Source organism: Microcaecilia unicolor, chromosome 2 (genome assembly GCF_901765095.1).
Source record: "Microcaecilia unicolor chromosome 2, aMicUni1.1, whole genome shotgun sequence".
NCBI lineage: Eukaryota > Metazoa > Chordata > Amphibia > Gymnophiona > Siphonopidae > Microcaecilia > Microcaecilia unicolor.
The window spans coordinates 221229720-221248108 of NC_044032.1; positions in this window are offsets into that span (position 1 = coordinate 221229720).

The window sequence follows — 18389 nt, forward strand, 5'->3', positions numbered from 1 at the left end:
TCTAAAGCACCTTTATGAAGTGCAACACCGATGTTAATCACCTTGAGTGAAACCAGTATATGCTGGTGAAATGGGTCCCGTTGGCTTGGGTTCTTCCTGAATGTTAAGTATTTGTCTTTCAGATTTAAGTATTGCTGGCTATGTGAATCTGCATTTAAAGCTTTTCATTAAGAGTTTTTATGGAACAAATATCAGTAGTGGTTTAAAATTTCAAAAAATATGAAACATAAGGTGTTTTTTTTTAAGGATCTATGATTGAGACCTGAACCTTTGCAATACAGACTATACAAGTTTGATATGCAATGTCTGTATAAGGTTGCTGAGATCCCTTTTCCTCCTTCTCTTAAGATGAGTTAGGTTAAAAAAAACACTTTGCAATCTTTTGGTTTCAAGAGGAGATTCTCTGTGTTTTTGGCAGTTTTCAAATAGCCCATTTACACAGATCAAGGACTTGTAGTTAGCGTATGTGTAACATAGAGCAGGGTTCTCTACCCAGTCCTCAAGACAAACGCAACTAGTCAAGTTTTCAGGATATCCGCCTTGGTATGCAGATCTATCTCATGCATATTCATTGTGAAAACCTGACTGTCTGGATGTGCCCTGAGGACTTGCTTGAGAAACACTGCAGTAGCAGTGGCGTTCCTGGGGGGGGGGGTGGTCCGCCCCGGCTGCACGCCGCTGGGGTGGTGCCGTGCTCCTGTCTGCTCCGCTCGTTCTGTGCTCCCTCTGCCCCGGAACAGGTTACTTCCTGTTCCGGGGCAGAGGGAGCATGGAATGAGCGAAGCAGACAGGCACGCGGCACCCCCCCCCCCCCCCCCAGCAGGTAAAAATGCACCCGGGGGGGTGTCCTTTCGCCGGGGGGGGGGGGGGGGGGGGAGGTGTGTCCTTTTGTGGGGGGGAGGTGGCCTTTCACCGGGGGTGGGACAGGGGTGCTGCACCTGGGGGGGGGGCGCATCAGCGATCCGCCCCAGGTGTCAGCCATCCTAGGAATGCCACTGTGCAGTAGAGTATAAAATGTGAGGTCTAATTATGTGATTTTCTTTCAGGTCTGTTCTAGGAAGTGAGATGTTGGGATGATCAGAATTGAGTTTAATTTTCAAAGTCTCTGTGAGAGTGAGTGCTAGGGGCCTGAAAGTTAATTAGGGGGTGGGTATACAAGGCTGCAGTTTCATCTAGGGTGCCCAGTAACCTTGTACTGGCTCTGATTCAAATTTCACAGGAAGATGAGCCATCATAAATGCTTCATTGTCATCTACTTCATCTATATACTTGTCTGCAAAGTTTTGCTGCCTTTCCTGGTCAATGGTGTGAACTAACCTTTTAACGGTGGGTGAGGTATTTGGAGCATAAAGAGGTCAGGGGTTTTGTGGTGTAATCAATGTCTTGTAGGATGTATAGAGGCTCATTTTCAAAACAAAAGAATGTCACAAGGGGGCAGAAGGTCATTTTTCACTCAAAAACGTCCAAGTTACAATTTTTAACACCTCAGTTTTAGACATTTTGCTCCACAGTTCGACCAAATTTCAAGTGGGCATGTTGGGGGACATGTTTTGGGCAGGACATGGTCGGCACCAAAAGACAGATGTTTTTCTGCAATTATAGAACAAAATGAAAATGTCTAAGGCCCAAAATTAAAATGTTTTGGCTCAACCTCTCTCAATCACGAATAAGTGACCAAAAGGTGACCTAAATGACCACTGGAGGGATTAAGGCATAACCCTCCCCTTACTTCCCCAGTGGTCACTGACCCTCTCCCAGCCCCCTAAGATGTGATAGTGACATACCAGGCTCTATGACAGCTTCAGATATGATGTCCAATCCTATTAGAGCAGCAAGCTGGTCCCAGGAGGAGCTTAGTGGTCAGTACAGTGGACTGTGGAGAAGGAGATCCAGGCCCATATCCCACTCTAACTGGTACACTTATGGTGGAATGTGTGTGCCCTCCAAAATTACTAAATACGTACTGTACTTATATATAGGTGACACCTGCAAGCTTGAGAGCTACTGTAGTGGTTGCAGTGGGGTACAGTAGGCATTTCTCGGCTCCTGGAGGGCTCACCATTGAGACCTTTTATGTGACATCCACTACAGTGCCCCCTAGGCTGCTCCACTGCTTTGTTGGGATGTCTATGTGGCCAGTCTGCTAAGAATGATGGCCCCCCCAGACATCCCAATGGATGCTTTTGGGGCATTTTTCTCTTGGACATTTTATTTCCAAAATGGTCCCAAAAGACAAACACACTGAGCACAAAATGTTTCAAAAAAGTGCAGGTTCAAAAATGGCTGTGTTCCCCAATTTTTTAACATTTTTAGCAAAATGTCCAAAATCGTATTTAGGTGTTTATCAAAGATACCCCTCCACATGTGGTGGTTGATTTTGTTGTACCTTGCTTTGATATTTCTAGGAAAGGTGAACAATCAAGTTTTAAGTAAGTAAATAAATATTCACCTCCAGCAATCTTCCATCCCAACACAAATGTGCTCCTACTCCAGGCTTTGAAATTATGGAAAATAAAGATGACACACTCTGTTCAAGTATCAACAGTAAATGACAGCAGATAAAGGCCTCTTGACTCATCCAGTCTGGTCAGTAGTGATTTGGCTCACAATGTGCATTCATGGAACCCAGCACCCAGTCCCTCCTCCCCCATGTCTCTCACTAAGCTGATCATTTTAGATTGGTTTTGCAGCAGTTGTGCATGTTAATGGCATACAAAGCAACAGCAGAATAAACACACATAGCAGTAGCAAGGACCTTAATTCTACCCAATACACTTATGCCTGACATGGTCACAATTCATCAAAGGCTGCATCAGAGGCATATATCTACATATATAAGTGCTGGCGCTTACACTTATAAGGCGCTGAGTGATGTCACTCTTTTTATATGTGTATTTTTTTAAAATGCTTGCGTTTAGGAAAATGCACTTGTATGTATTTTACAGAAGTTCATCCTGTAGAGCCCTCATTGAGGGATTCACTATACTGCCCAGGGACTGCTCCTGAATGTTGCCACAAACATTTCTGGGCCACAGGAGAGCTGTTCTTTCCTTGGAGCTTAGAGATGCCCAATTTGCACTGTGGTCCATGAAACCCAACCGAAGCACCAGTGCTCTCCAACAAAGAACGAGCTCCAAACTCATACAACGTCATCTGCTGCATTACCGAGGTTGGACCGGGCGTGTAGGAGGGAAAAACCCTCCTCTTCTCCTTTCTCTTCCCCATAGTGTCTAGTGGGATGTCGACAGCAGTTGGAACACTGAAAACTAGCAGAACACCGAACCTTGCATCTAAATGTGCTGCCATCTTGGCTCCCAGGTTGTAAGGTGCAGTAGTTGAACATGCAGGTAATAAAAAACACCACCTACATATATAAGTGCTGGTACACTTGTAAGGCGTTGAGTGATGCCACGCTTTTTATATGTGTATTTTTCTAAAATGCTTGTGTCTAGGAAAATGCACTTGAATGTGTTTCACAAAAGTTTCTGCATGCAGCTGGACTTTTGTAAAAGATGCTGGGAACTGGGAATGTACCAACTTGGACATTGTGAGGTAGATATTCAGATGGCAGCCATCAGTATTTTTTTTAATTATTTTTTATTTTTAGCATTATTCCTAGATATTCAGTGCCAAGCCAAGTCTGGGCACTGGTATTGAATATCCAGGTTTATGCAGGCGGCTATCTCTTATGGGGTTAAGGGCAATATTCAGCACTTAATAGCCTAAGCAACACCACATAAAGAAAGGACTGAGTTTTATGTGGTCTGATTTGTCCGCTTATTTTGGAGGTTGTGTTGACTCCGCCCCCTAGGCCCAGACTGCCCACAAAATAGTCAGCTTTCAGTTTAGCAGTCTGTGAGGACATTCAGCCACACTATCCAAGCAATTTAACCAGCCAGGAGCCCTTTATGGCCAATTAAATCCCCTCTTCATTTCCAACCTAGACACTTTATGCAAAAATCGGTCTTCACATCTTTCAGATTTCTATTGCTGCCTTTTAGAGTTTGAATTGTCTCTCCATGTAGGTCACCCCATTGTTTCTCATACATCTGATGTAATCATACTTCTGCTGCTTTGGGTTGTAACTTCCTCTCCATAAAGATAACCCCACCGCCTTTTCGGTTTGTAATTGCCGCTCTGTACAGCTTTTTCATAGATTTGACTGAATCATCCCACTGTTGTTTTGGACTTTTGAGTGCCATTCCATGCAGATTTACCCCATGCCTTCCAGGAAGCATATACAGTCATATCAGTGCAGTTTCAGGCTGTAACAACTTTCTCCCGTTTCATTTGCAAATACAGGTCTGAATAGTCTATTGTTTACAATAGGCACAAACTCATTAAGGCCACATACACTGTGGCAAACTCTCAAAGGTAAGCCAAACCCTCTGTATCCATTTGAAAATCAACAGTCACATAGCCTGAATACTTCAAATGGCTGTGTACTTGGTACCTGCTATTTGTACAGACAGCCATAGTTGGGGAAGGGGCAGAATACCCTGCATGATTGCACATAATGCAATCCTTAAGTTAAATATAACCAAGGAATGGTGCTTTTTAACCTAGCTAAGTGTAAGTGCAAATACAGAGACCCATGTGTACTTTTTGCCAGTCCCGGTTTTACCCTGTTGCATAGTAACATAGTAGATGACAGCAGAAAAAGATCTGCATGGTCCACCCAGTCTGCCCAACAAGATAAACTCACATGTGTCATTTTTTGTGTATACCTTACCTTGATTTGTACCTGTCTTTTTCAGGGCACAGACCGTATAAGTCTGCCCAGCACTATCCCCACCTCCCAACCACCAGCCCTGCCTCCCACCACTGGCTAAGCTTCTGGGGATCCCTTTCTTCTGAGGAGGATTCCTTTATGTTTATCCCACGCATGTTTGAATTCTGTTACCGTTTTCCTCTCCACCACCTCCTGCGGGAGGGCATTCCAAGCATCCACCACTCTCTCCATGAAAAAATACTTCCTGACATTTTTCTTGAGTCTGCCCCCCTTCAATCTCATTTCATGTCCTCTAATTCTACCACCTTCCCCTCTCCGGAAAAGGTTCGTTTGCGGATTAATACCTTTCAAATATTTGAACATCTGTATCATATCACCCCTGTTTCTCCTTTCCTCCAGGGTATACATGTTGAGGTCAGCAAGTCTCTCCTCATACGTCTTGCAACGCAAATCCCATACCATTCTTGTAGCTTTTCTTTGCACCACTTCCATTTTTTTAACATCCTTCGCAAGATACGGCCTCCAAAACTGAACACAATACTCCAGGTGGGGCCTCACCAACGTCTTATACAGGGGTATTAAAACCTCTTTTCTTCTGCTGGTCACACCTTTCTCTATACAGCCTAGCAATCTTCTAGCTACGGCCACCGCCTTGTTTGTTGCATGCATAGATGTGCAGTCTTGATTTTTTAGGGAAACTCCATGGAACAATCAGGACTCTTAAGTCCATATTTCTACTGTACCTGAATGAAACTTGCCTTAAAAAAAGATGTGAGCCAAATCAAATAAAGTAAACCCAGGACTGGATTGGCCTTTTCCTTATAACACGGAATCAGGTGGTGACCTTAGCCAGCAGGCACGTAGATAAATGGGAATTACAGCACTGGTTTGTAAGGTCCAGTGTTATATCCTATTTAGAATAAGTATCGCCAATAGTTCAAAAACTGCTTTGGCCTAACCCAAGACAGCATTCACACATTTGTTCTCATCTTTTAATTTGTTGTACCAGTTTACATTCTCTCTTGCACACGCATTCATTTGTCATCACTTGAATGTGATGAATTTTCTGCTTATATCCAAACCTTTTCAGAGTGGAGGAGTAGCCTAGTGGTTAGTGCAGTGGACTCTGATCCTGGGGAACTGGGTTCAATTCCCACTGCATCTCCTTGTGACTTTGGGCAAGTAACTTAACCCTCCATTGTCCCAGGTACAAATAAGTATCTGTACAAAATATGTAAACCGCTTTGAATGTAGTTGGAAAAACCACAGAAAGGTGGTATATAAGTTCCATTCCCTTTCTTACCTTCACCTCTCAGAAAGCATCACTGAATAGAATTGTGTATCACCAGTACTGAATAGGTAGAATAATATTCATAAGCATATCTCAGCAGTGACAAGTGTTTATAATGAGAGGCAGCATTAGTACTTTAGAAATCCAGTTTTTTCATAGAATATAGAGATCAGAATTGACTTGCTATAAATGTAACCCCACATATCAATCTTTTGTTTGGTGGTGTTGGACCATCTGAAGTAACTCACTCCTTTATGTTCTTTAAGGGTTATTGTCAAATTATATCATCATCAATCCTTCATGTTTTTCTTAAATATTTGCACATAATGGGGCAAATTCTATAAACGGTACTGAAAAAAAACCACTTAAACGATATTCTAAAAGCTGCACCTAAAGTTCGAAGCGGTTTATAGAAATGCTTAAGAGGAGAGGCCACATGAAAATTTAAGCGCCGCCGTTTGCATCAACGAAAATGTGATGCAAATGCCTGCACCTAAATTTATGCGCGGAGCAATGTTATTCTATAATTGCATACATATCTCAAAACCATTCTCCAATCTTCTCTGAAAACACCCATGTCCCTCCCATTTCCATGCCCCCTCCTTTGGGCTGCATGTAAATTTTAGGCGTAATTGTTTGTTAAAAAGTCAATTATTGGCACTAATGGGCTTGTTATTCTATTAAATTGCACGTGCAAATTGGGGGCGTGCCTAAGTTTGCACACACAATTTTTGGCGACTTTTATAGAATCAGGGGAATATTCTTAAAATATATCAGAATTGAGACATCTTAGTTGAATTGTGCTCAGTTCTGGTAGTATCTTAGAAAAAAGTATCTGTTGACATATAGCTTTTTCTAAAATCCCTGCAGGTGTGCATGTGTACTTGCCCATGTGTGCAATAGAAGCACAAGCTTGGCACAAGCATGGGCACAAGCTTGGTAGCTTCCACATGGCAAATGTCAGTACTTACATGTGGAAGTGGTGATTTTGCAACTTCATTTGGAAGAACACCATGTATAAAGGACCTTTGGATGGTTTCCTAAAGGAAAAGTCCATAGACCATTATTAAAATGGACTTAGGGAAAACCCACTGCTTATTTCTAGAATAAGCAGCATAAAATGTATTGTACTATTTTGGGATCTTGCCAGGTACTTGTGACCTGGATTGGCCACTGTTGGAAACAGGATGCTGGGCTTGATGGACCTTCAGTCTGTCCCAGTAGGGCCATACTTATGTACCTTTATTCATGGTGCTTTTCCAATAAAGATTTGTGTTCCACTCCTCAGGCTATGAGAAGCTATTTGGTCTACCCCCTACTCTTGCTTGATTTTTCACTCGGACTATGTAAGAGCTTTTTGGTTGTGTATGATTTTGAAACTTCCACATATGTGTGCTGTCACTTCTGCCAATCAAGTAGTGAGGTACAATTTTCATTTCGGAGGTGGAAGAAAACTACATGGGACTGAATAGAATAATTCCCTTAATCTCCCATGTAAGTTCTGGCTAACACAAGTACTTTTTATAAAACTTAAACATGCCATTGAGGAGATGCAAAAGCCGACGTGGAAATTTCTCCCCATAAACATGGGAATACATGTGTCAATTTTAGTCCCATCAAACCACACCCCCTTGAAATCTCTACATAGTTTGGCTTTTCATGTGTAAATGGTGACTTCCTTAGTTAATGGGATTTAGAGGGGCATTTTTGATATGATTTCTAAATCTAATTTTGGACATTTTCAGAAATAATGTCCAAAAATCCAGTGGTGAACATGGTCATTTTCAAACCAGCAAAATGTCCATGCGGACTGTGAAATATTGCATGAAGACCTTAGGAAATTAGAAGATTGGGCATCCAAATGGAAGATGAAATTTAATGTGGACAATTGCAAAGTGATGCACATTTGGAAGAGTAATCCAGATCAGAGTTACCTGATGCTGGGGTCAGTACTCAAGAAAAAAGATCTAGGTGTCATTGTAGATAATACACTGAAATCCTCTGCCCAGTATGTGGCGGCAGCCAAAAAACGCAAACTGAATTGTTAGGAAAGGGATGCAAAATAAGAGAAAGAGTATTATAATGCCCTTGTATTGCTCCATGGTGTGACCTCACCTTGAGTATTGCATTCAGTTCTGGTCACTGTATCTCAAAAAAGACATAATGGAATTAAGAAAGGTTCAAAGAAGAGCAACCAGAATGATAAAGGGGAAGGCTAAAGAACTTGCAATTCTTCAGCTTGGAAATGAGATGGCTTGTTTTTGTGCATTTTTCTCCTGTACTTTTTTTTTTTTTCAAAAATTGTCCAAAATATTGACACATAGAGCACTAAAACATCTAGAAAGTGGCCATTTTTGAAACAAAAAGTTGGACATAAGAATAGCCATAATGGATCAGACCAATGATCCATCTAGCCCAGTATCCTGCTTCCAACAGTGGCCAATCCAGGTCACAAGTACCTGGCAGAAACCCAACTAGTAGCAACATTTCATGCTACCAATCCTGGGGCAAGCAGTGGTTTCCCCCATGTCCATCTCAATAACAGACTATGGACTTTTTCTCCAGGAACTTGTCCCAACCTTTTTTAAACCCAGGCACACCAACTTCTATTACCATATCCTCCAGCAATGAGTTCCAGAGCTTAACTATTCAGTGACTGAAAAAAATATTTCCTCCTATTTGCTTTAAAAGTATTTCAATGAGTGTCCCCTGGTCTTTGTAGTTTTTGAAAGAGTGAAAAATCAATTCACTTTTACCTGTTCTACTCCACTCAGGATTTTGTAGACCTCGAGCATATTCCCCCTCAGCCGTCTCTTTTCCCAATCATTCTGTCCTCCTGATGGATCTAGTGTTACTCCTAACAAGGACAATTTTCACATCTCATAAGAACTTTTCATGGCTTGCTTTTACTGCAGGTGCAAAGTATGCATTTTTTAAATATGTGCCCATCTACTTTTCATTACCACCTGAACTCTGTTATGCTTTACTTTTGCCAGTCTGTCCCCAGGCCCTCTCTGTGAAATATGTATACCTTTATCTGCACTGAGGGGATGTGTGACTGCAAGAAAGAGAAGCAGTTAGCAAAGTGGCAAGTACTTAACTCCTTATGTAAACCTTACTGAACCATCTTGGATATGAACACAGAACAAGAAAAGAGATTAGAAGAAATGAAATAATTTAACAGAACAGAAGAGAGCAGAAAATAAATTAAAATGACATTATAACCAATAACATTTCACCATGCTGCAAATATAACATGAAAAAATCTAAATAACTATTTCTATCAGCTTCACAATAATACATGACAAACATTCTACAACCAGGTGACATGTGTTGTTTCATATATACATCAGAGACAAACAGCAATAGTGAATCAACCCAGCAGTTCATCTTGCCATGCATGCAATTATTTCAGCTATGCAAGGAGTTAAAAATGGAAAGAAAATATTTGCAATACCCATTATGGCTACATTATCTATCCCCTTAACCTTTTCTCTTCTCCCAGTGTATGGTACCTTTCTGTGACACGTAGAGTACCCTATCCTTCTGATGCAGCTGGGACCAAATTTGATGGAGAGTGTTCATCTGTCACACCCCACATCAGAAACAGGGGGATGGTATGAAGAATATTTGAGTCAAGAAACACTAATATATGAATATCTTAATTACATGTTGTACTATCAACAATCCAAGCATGCACAGAAAAGATATATGTACAGATAATTTTCATACCTTTTTATGTTAACATTATGTTCAGATAAAACACAATAATACAAATGTAAAAATGGAGGTGGATGGGCTGAAAAATTCTCCAGAATCTCCTCTGAGTCTGGAGAGTGATCTTAGAGCACCAGCTGAAGGCTGAGGAAAGCCTGGTCCTTGGACCACTAAACACTACAATCTGCTCACTCAGGCAGTCAAGAAAATTATTTGAGAAAGCCTTCAAGGATGGAAAAGCAAAGACATTTAAAGAGAGTTTGTATTCCCAGAGCTCATTAATTTGGAAAGTGATTCTACTTCCTATTCAGCTGGTGTACAAAAAATGGATTTGTGTCACCTTTATATGTGTTTAGATAAGTGTGTGACACCCCTATATAATACTTTTTCTTAATGTGTACCTAAAAGTAGAGGATAACTTGGTTACATAAAATATTTGCATGAGCTGAGTATGAAACAGTGACCTTCTAATGGCCCCTATTATTATTATTATACATGGCACATAAAAAATGCAAAGATTTGTCTGGCATCACTGGAGAATTCAAGCTTCATCAAAAGCTTAGGAATTATCCAGGTATCATTTTAAAATATAGCTTGAACCTGTTTTTTGTAAGTTCACTGTCATTAAATCTGAAATTTCAAGGTTTTGTAGAAACTTGTCCAGTCTGTAATGTTGCCTAAAGCTCCTACATCAATCAGGATAACCCACCATGGCTTGTTCTAGAATCTCCCCATTTCTATTTTCATGTCTTGATACTTCATTAACTTTTTCCAATTCTTTTTCTTTAATTCTTGTGTCCCGTGGTACCACAATGTCAATGGAACTTACAGTATTATTTTCAATTAACGTGATATTAGGTGTGTTATGTTCCAAATGTCAGTCTATTTGAATTTGAAAGTCCTATAAAATCTTGATTTTTTTTTTTCATTTTCTATGACTTTTTCTATATGGTGTTTATATCAGTATTTGTTGACTCTTGAGTTGCAGTTCTTGCACAAATTCCAGTGGATTGTCGTGACTGCCCTGTCATGACGTTGTTTGTAGTCATTTTGGCCAATTTTACTACATCAACTAAACGAGTGGTCGATGGTTTCATCTTTTTCATTATGTGTCTACTGGATTTAACTGCAGCTTTTGCCTTAGTAGATCACTTGTCTTACTTCCTTGCGTCCTTTTGGAATTGTTCACTTATCTAATCAACAGTTTATAGTACAGACTTCCCAGGGTACTTCTTCTTCCTGTGACCTGCACTATGGTGTTCCTCAGGGCTCAATTCTCTCCCCACTTTTTAAAAATATTTTTCTGTCCCCTCTGGCCCTTATGATCCAAAACTTGTTTTTTTTTCTTTTTATATTTATGCAGGCGATATCTATTACTCTCTGTCCAAGATTCCACCACACCTAATCTCTCTGCTTTGAAGAGGTGTCTTGATTCCATTGATCACTGGCTATCTCTAAACCGTTTGGTACTCAACCCCTCCAAATCTGCAGCATTTTGGTTAACTAGCTCTATGCTAACCCCATCACTTAGTCCCCTGATTCAAGGTTACCCTATTGAAGTGGTTGACTCACTGAAATATTTAGGTATCATAATTGACTCGCAACTGTCCTTAACCCAGATTTCATCGATTGTTTGCTCCTGCTTTTGTTCTCTTCATTCTATCCAATGTGTTCATCCATTTTTGGATGATAATGCATGTGCTACTCTCATTCACACCCTAGTTGTAAGCAAACTCGATTATTGTAACATAGGGAAGAAGGTATGCTGGCCTACCTTCTTCCCTCACCAAGAAACTGCAGTCCATTCAAAACACTGCGAAACAAATCCTTCCTGGTGTTCAACGATTTGACCACATTACCCCCTTGTTTAAATCTCATCATTGGCTCCCCATTACCTTTCGAATACAGCATAAAATGTTAAATATTAACTCATAAAGTTCTTTTTCTAATGCCCCTGCATACCTCTCATCTCTCATCATTTCTAAGAGACCCGCCCATGTTCTCCGGTCTTCCACAGCTAGTCAGCTTTCCACCCCTGCTTTATCACACACCAGACTTCAAACCACATGCAGTTCTGCTTTCTTCTCACTCAGTTCTTCACTTTGTAACTCTCTGCCTTTTACTCTACTTAATGAACAATCCTATCACCATTTTAAAACTGCCCTTAGGACCCACCTTTTCACTAAGGCTTTTCAGTAAGCTGTTATTCTTACCGCTTGGCTGCCTGCTTTTGTGCTTGGCTGCCTGCTTTTGTGCTCTGTGTTTCTATTACATTTTCCATTGTCTTTGCTGTCCTCTTTCTCAATAGTTGGCGTTCTTGTTCCTTTTTCTTTGTGTTTTTACTGATTTTATTTGTAAACGCTTTAATTTTATAAAAGGTAGTATAATAATTAAAAATAAACTAAACTAAACTAAACTACTAGTGAAATGCATTGAATATTCACTTTCATGCAGTTAGGACCCCTTTTACCAAGCTGCGGCAAAAGGGGGCCTGCGCTGGTGTCGAAATATGTTTTTGACGCGCACCGAGTTCCCCTTTTACTGCAGCGGGTAAAAGGGAGGTCTTTCTTTTTTTAAAGAAATGGCCATGCGGCAAGTGAAGCACTTGCCGAGCAGCCATTTCAGGGGGGAAGCCCTTACCATCACCCATAAATATATTTTTGTAGCACCGGATATGACTTTTCAGCGAGCGGTAAGCCCACATTAGGCTTTCCACTGCTTTGTAAAAGGGGCCTTTAGTTTGTAAAGCTTGTGGCTGAAGTGTAAAAATGATTCCTTCCATCTCCTTCTTGAGGGTACGCAGCTGCAGATATTGTCAATTCCTGTTGCTATCCTGGTTATTCTCAATTTCTCCAAGGTATTGTCTATGTAAGGCTTTGTTTTTTCAGTTAGCCAAATGGGTTTCCAGTTGTTGAGTTCTGCACTCATATTTCTTCTTTCATATTGATTGTTTTCCCTGCAAACTGTGATTTAACATTTTCTCATTGCTGCTCTTGATGTAATCATTCAGTCCATGTTTTTCCTCATCAACAGTCTGTCTAACGTGGTGCAAATCCCAACCACCAATTTTTTGTGATAAAAATAGCTGGCCGATGTCACTTTGGGGATGCAAAGTATAATTCAGTGTCATCAGCTTTTGAGTTTTCTGGTCCAAATTATTCAATTCTAGCTGGGTCCAGTCTACAGTTCCAGGTGTATATCTGGCTACTGGAATGGCCCAAGTATTTATGGCCTCAATAGTATTTGCACCATTTAATTTTGAGTTAGGACTTTCTGGATCCTCTTCAGGTATTCAGACTTTGTTTTATCTTTAACTGCTCCATGTAAAACGTTATCGTATTCTATAATTTCTAGGTACTTGCAACTGCAGTCTTTTCAACAGTTTTCCCATTTTCAAATTGTACCCCTTCTGTTTCCTCAATTTTGCCCTTCTTTATACTGATCATCACACACTTGTCAAATCCAAAATCCATCTTTGATTTCACTGTAAATTCTTATCGTGTTTAGCAATGACTCAGTGTCAACTCTCCACTTTCTGTAAAATTTTAGAACAGCAATATACATCATTATTGCTGTTATGGTGGTTTCACACAGCCTGCCAGACGCTCTTGGTGGGTTTCAATACAGAATCCTTCCCAATAACCTAGGATATTCAAATGTGTCAGTGCAAGATGTGGGCAGCTCCAAACAGCACAGTTTTCTGAAGTTGACAGATAGTGATTTTGTCACTTTATAGTATTCCCTTAACTACCTTTTACAGAGGAATATCAAAGCAGTTTAGAACAAACAAAATTAAATCAAAGTTATCTTCTGAGCATCCAGACTGTGAGGGCTAGAGATCCAATATTTATTTATTTATTTATTTATTTGTTGCATTTGTATCCCACATTTTCCCATATATTTGCAGGCTCAATGTGGCTTACATAGTACCTTGGTGGCGGACACCACTTCCGGTATGAGAAATACAGAGTGGTAATTGATTCAAAGTACATGAGTTATAGAGTGAATTAAGTGGTTAAGAGGAGAATTTAAGTGTCCTGGTTTGGTAACAAGTTTCATTGTGTTGCATGATTCGGGTGTTTAGGTTGGATCGTTATGGTATGCCTTCTTGAATAAATTGGTCTTTAGTGATTTCCGAAAGATTGTTATGTCATGTATTGATTTCAGGCCGTTTGGTAATGCATTCCATAGTTGTGTGCTTATATAGGAGAAGCTGGTTGCATATGTTGATTTATATTTTAGTCCTTTGCAGCTTGGGTAGTGGAGGTTTAAATATGTGCGTGCTGAAGTTTTTGTGTTTCTGGTTGGTAAATCTACTTGGGGTGTAACGAAGAATGAGATGATATGCAAGTACAGATATATATCCAATCATTTTTAGATTCCATCCATAGTTGCTTATATCTTACCAGGACAACTGGGTCAGCTGTTGAGTGCACGTCAAGAGTTCTTTATGTGCTTTTAAGAGTCGGATCATGCTGTCAATGTGATTGTAAGGTAGAAAATTGATTGATGTGCCATCCAAATTAGATTGTCATTCCCTTCCCACTTTTCTTACGCTAACCTCCGACTTTTGGATTGCTTATCTTAGGGGTCCTTTTACTAAGGTGCACTGAAAATTAGCCTGCACTGGTGTAGACGTGTGCATTGGACGTGCACAGGTTGATTTTTCAGTGCACCTGCAAAAAAGTCCTCTTTTATTTGTCCGAAAATGGACATGTGGCAAAATGAAAATTGGCACGTGTCCATTTTGGGCCTGAGACCTTACCACCACCCATTGACAGCGGTAAGGTCTCACACATTAACCAGGCAGTAATCATCAGTGTGCATACAATGCCAATTACTGCCAGGTTAGTGCCACAAGCTGGAAAATTTCTGGCGCGCCTACTGGACATGCTCACAAAATAACATTACCGCCTGGGCCACATGGTAGCCAGGCGGTAGTTCCAAATCAATGCACATTGGGTGCACATAGGCGCCTATGTGGCTTAGTAAAAGGGCCCCTTATAGTATAGAGGTTTGAATTAACACTATTCTAGGATGGATCAGGGGCGTAGCCAGACAACAGATTTTGCGTGGGCCTTGGGAAGAACTGCGTGGGCACCAATTGTTCTCCCCCCCCCCCCCCCAACCACCACCCAAAAAATATCTCAGCTGGTGGGAAAGCACTTCTTTCCACCTTGCAGTCTGTAGCAGGCATGCACTAAAAACTGAGCATGCGCAGGTGCCAGTAATGTGGACAGCAGCATTTTCATTACCATCAGGAGGAAGTCTTCAGCTGGCTGAGCTTGGGATCCCACCAGCTACCACTAAACGTGTGCTACTGTTGGGTGGGCCTGAGCCCTAAGTGGGTGGGCCCCGGCCCACCCAGGCCCACCTGTAGCTACACAACAGGGATGGATGATATAGGGATGTTTCACATTTGTGCAAAGCAGAGATGTGTTGTTTCTGAGGAGAATGGTCCATTTTGTTTTGCAGAATAACAAAGATTGGAAGATCCATGAAAAATCTGCATCATGTATGAGAACATATTTTGTAATTTTTTTCTGACTTACTCCTGTATTACACTGGCCCTTATTTTACAAATATGTCCATTTGTAAGTAATGGAATTTGAAGGCAGACCTGTCAAAGTGGGCTGCCACTAAGACGTGTTAATATACCATCAAGAGGGGACGTTATCAACATGGGCTATTGTTAAGATGGGTAATTTACCACTAACTTGTGCTGTTTTAGCACAGGTCCCATTTTATGCAACGAGACCTAGTTACTAATAACTGAGGTTAACAGAAAAGGAATGGGGCCCAAGTGGTAGAAAGGACTATTGCGTGCTTACTGCACGCTAAAAGGTACTACCATGGAACACATGTGTCCCACAGTAGTTCTGGGATTGGTACAATCCCACACTAAAAAATATAAAATATTTTTAGGGCAGGGGGCATGTTTGGGGGCGCAGAGTAGGTGTGCCCTGCACTAATTGGCAAATTATTGTGGGCTGCTGATTAGCATGGGCTTAGCGTGGGAGCCCTAGTAAATAGGTGGCAGTAAGGGCTCCCACGCTAATGGCCACGTGCTAATTGGGAAATTAGCACATAGTCATAAATGGAAAAAAGAAATTGTGACCATTTTATAGCTGTGTTAAAAGTGGCCTCAGCATATGGGAAATCTATGTGCTAAAAATAGCGCAGGCCACTTTTTAGTGTGGCTTAGTAAAAGGGCTCCAATCTATCTTTAACAGTAGCACATGTTAATAACTATCGATTCTTATTTAATCCAACATAAGAACCAGAGAGCCTGCTACACAACAACACCAAGACTTTAATGGACTCGCCCCTGTCTCCCTCTTCACACTTAATGTTTCCCAATGCATTTACCGAATGTGAACCATACCCTACCACAATCACAACTTGTACTTGGGCACACTATGTATTTGTTCAGACAGGAACCGGCGACCGCCGCTACGGCACTATGTAAACCACATTGAGCCTGTAAATAGGTGGGAAAATGTGGGATACAAATGCAACAAATAAATAAATAAATATGTATAGATTGCATACAGGTGTAAATGGAAATTTCAGAAAGCTGCTATATACACGGGGAGACCATACCACACAGATATTTCAAAAGGTTTTGGTGGGAGTATGGTATGCATAGGACTTGGCAAGGCTAACCTAAAAACATTCTGCTTACAGGGACATAAGTTTTTTAAAAATTACTTTTTTTGCCTGGGCTTTACATAAAGTATTAAGGTATTGAGGGAGAGAGACACTATAGGCAGACTTGGTGTTAATTGTAATCTCACACCAGTTTGATACTATTGGCCCCTGATGCAGCCCAGGAAGGGCAAAACTTGACCAAGTCAGGCATAGATTTTTTATCTCTCTGACGTTGTTGCTTATTTAATAAATTTCTCCTTGGACTACTTTGGTTCGTTTCAGTCTGCTCACCTTTCGTCTGGATTTGGAGACAAATTGTTTGTTTTCTGGGTTCATTTTATCCATGTTTCTAAACTGGCTGCTCCCACTGAACATGTTAGAAAATATGCATGTACTCCACTCTCCTGCAGATAATTTTAGAAAATATTGCTGGAATTTAGCACTTCATGACCTGGAAGTCTCAATTTCATTCTCCATTTTCTAATTAAAATTCAGCTCCACATCTATTTAATTAGAACAGAGGTTTCTCCACCAGAAATACCAGTGTTTTGTTTCGAGGTTTCTGCTACACATGTGTAGATTTATTTTATTTATTTGGATTTTGCTCACACCTTTTTCAGTAGTAGCTCAAGGGGAGTTACATTCAGATGCACTTGGTATTTCCCTGTCCCTGGAGGGCTCACAATCTAAAAGTTTGTACCAGAGGCAATAGAAGGTTAAGTGACTTGCCCAAGATCACAAGGAATAGCAGTGGGATTTGAACTGGGCACTTCTCGATGTCAAGACTGGTGCTCTAACCCCTAGGCTACTCCTCCACTAATGCCGGTGATGTCAGGAGAATGACTCTGTGTATCCAAAAAGGAACAGTGAAGGTCATGCAAGTTGTGATGTTGCTTATAATACATTATTTGGTTAAGACTGGGAACCAGTCCAAAGAAGTGTCTAAACTGGATTTACTTGATTTTTCCAAATACAGAGACCACCTGAGATGTTTTCTTGAGCATGGTCAACAAAAGCTAGGATGTTTCTAAGTCTAGAATTTAGGTGTGTCTGTTTAAGTGGGAGTAGATTAATTTTGCAATAGGTGTTAGCTGTCATCCAGGAGGTTTTTATTTAAAAGAATGTATGCACCATTCATTTGCTTTTTTTATTGGACAAGTTAAACAGATAACTGTGGCCTTTTAAATTGCGAAAGTTCTCATTATAAAAAAGAGGCTAGTAAGGAACATTCCAGGCCTAGCCAACAAGTTGTCCAATTAAGTGGAGATATTCACAAATAGCAGGTATAAAGCTAAATAAATATTTTACCCATTTAACACGGCTACCACATTCCTCTACCCATTTAACTGAAATTGGAGTTTCGTTGGTGCTACGTGGATAGCCCAGCTGAAAATGTGCTTCAGGTTAAATGAAAAAGATACGCTGTGGCTGTCAGACTGAAAATTGACCTCCAGCCCCCTCGTTCTATAACCTCACACAAATTTATGAACCTTGTGCATGATTTGAGAAAACTGTTACACAATACTAGCAATTATGCATTTGAGGCCATTAATTAGGCCATACTTTGTGCTAACAATCAATGCTTGGCATTAATTGGTGTTAATTGGCACTCATTAGCATTTATGTGCATAACTACACTTAGGGGCCATTTTACTAGGCAGCGGTAAAAAAATGGCCTGCGGTAGTTTGGATGTGTGAAATTGGCGCATGCTGGGCCACTTTTTTACCACGGGTGGGAAAAGGGCTTTTTGTAATGGGGACAGTAAGTGGTCGTGCGCTAAAATTAAAAGTAGCGCATGGCTATTTACTGCATTGAGCCCTTCTCACCACCCATTGACCTAGTAGTAAGGGCTGACACGCTACTCATGCAGTAATCAAGTTTCATTAGGGGGATTTACTATCCCACCTGTTTGTGTCTAGGTGGCTTACATACGACATATGCATCAGGGAGATTTAGCATATACATATGACGGCACATGATACACGAGGGGAAGGGGG